Genomic DNA, 1,818 nt, shown 5'->3' with positions numbered 1-1,818 from the left:
TTTGGCCCCAGGGAAGCAGTGTGCCCGCGGGCGCAGGGGACGCACCGTGGGCTGGGCACGGTGGGCGGGAGCCCCTCGCCAGGTACCAGAAGAAAACCACAAAGTCAGAGAAACCCAACCAACCACCTGTCTCAGCAATGCACCCCGGTTTTGTACATTGATTGTTAATTTAAGAAGTATATATATAATATATATATCTCTCGTGATTGTATTTCCGTGGATACAACAAAAAAGCAGCAAGAGAAAATAACCGAGCTCTGTCAGCGTCCTTGGCTCTGGGGTCTCCTTCGCCGCCGTGTGCCTGTGTCACCCCCGGGGGGTGACTGGGGGTTAGGGACCCCCTGCAGCCTCGAGAGCCACAGTCACAGCTGCTGCACCCCCAGGCAGCGACACCCGCGCCCCAAGGCTTTGGGGGGCAGTGGGATGGAGGGACACGGGGGCTGCAGGAGGGGGAAACAGCCACTGCCTTTGGGGACTCCTGTGCCAGCGCAGGACAAAGCCCTTGGAGGTTTTGGGGCCATTCCCAGCACCAGCCCTGACCCAGCGCTCCGCTGAGCCCAGGAATGTCCTGGCACAGCAGGTCTGTGCCACCACCAGCCCTCCCCACCCTGCCAGAGGACCTGGCAGAGGCACATGAGGTCTGGGCCCCAGCTCATCCTCCTGGTGCCCCTGCACCGGCTGCAGGAGCATCAGCCGCACACAGCAAACCACAAGACACATTGTTTTGCTTTTCTTTCCCCATTTTTTGTTTTCCCATCCCCTTCTCCAGAGGCCAAGGCAGTTTTCCTTCTTTGCCCTTTTCCTCTCCTCCCTCCAGCCGCCCTCCATCCCTCCTGCTGGGATGCACACAGGGCTGAGCAGCACAGAGCAGGCAGAACAGAGGGGAAAGGCAGGAGCCAGCTCAGACAGCTATTTTAAGGTAAAAACAAAAGACCAAGAACCATGTGCTTTTCCTTCTAAGCTCCCACAAAGCATCCTTGGGAGCCTGGGCTGCCCCTTGGCACTTGAACCTAAACCACAACTTGCCATCAGCCAAAACCAAAAAGCAAACAAACAAATAAAAATCTGTAATATAAAAGATCAACATTGCCAGGTAACTCTGACTCTGGTGGAACACACAGGTTAAGCAATCCCCAGCTCTCTGTCCTTGTCAGGTCACGCTATGGATTTACTGTCCGAAGGGAAAAGGCAAAGCTGCCATCGCCGTTTTCCCAAAGTCTGGAATCAGGCAGTCCAAACAAAATCCAAATCAAGGGGAGAGCCCTGTGCCAGGGCACAGGACCAGGGGGCATCAGGGGGCTCTGGTGGTCCCCTGCCTGAGGATGGATGACCCATCTCAGGGTCATGCGCATGGCCCCACACACACATTTACAGCTGCTCCCCCTGCAAAACTCACGTTTTCGGCCCCAAACCCCTGCGGAGGGGAGAAGCCGAGAACGTCCCAGAGTGGATAGTGAAGGGGGGATGCACTTGTCCCAAGGGCTATCCATGGTCCCCGTGGCAGGCAGCATCCCTGGGCGCTGTGGTGCTGCCAGTGCCAGGCTGCTCCCACCCGCCAGGGTCGGGTCAGCGTGGGCCCCACCACGGGCAGCGGTGGGTGCCCCTGCCCCGCGAGTGACATTGTCCCAGCTCGTGCCCAGGCTCTGTGCCCCCAAACAGTGCCTGGGGTGAAGCCACCCACAGCCAGCGCACAGGAGGGAGGAGAGGAGGGACAAGCCCAGCCACCATGCCCACCCTATCCCTGGGATCGCCCAAGGGAGACAACGGCTCTGCACGGTCCTTGCCCCATGAAAGGGCACGCTGGGGTGGTTCCTCACC

This window comes from Acanthisitta chloris, unplaced genomic scaffold (assembly GCF_000695815.1).
Source record: "Acanthisitta chloris isolate BGI_N310 unplaced genomic scaffold, ASM69581v1 scaffold19477, whole genome shotgun sequence".
NCBI lineage: Eukaryota > Metazoa > Chordata > Aves > Passeriformes > Acanthisittidae > Acanthisitta > Acanthisitta chloris.
The sequence above is the reverse complement of the archived record's forward strand: the minus strand, read 5'-3'. Positions refer to the sequence as shown.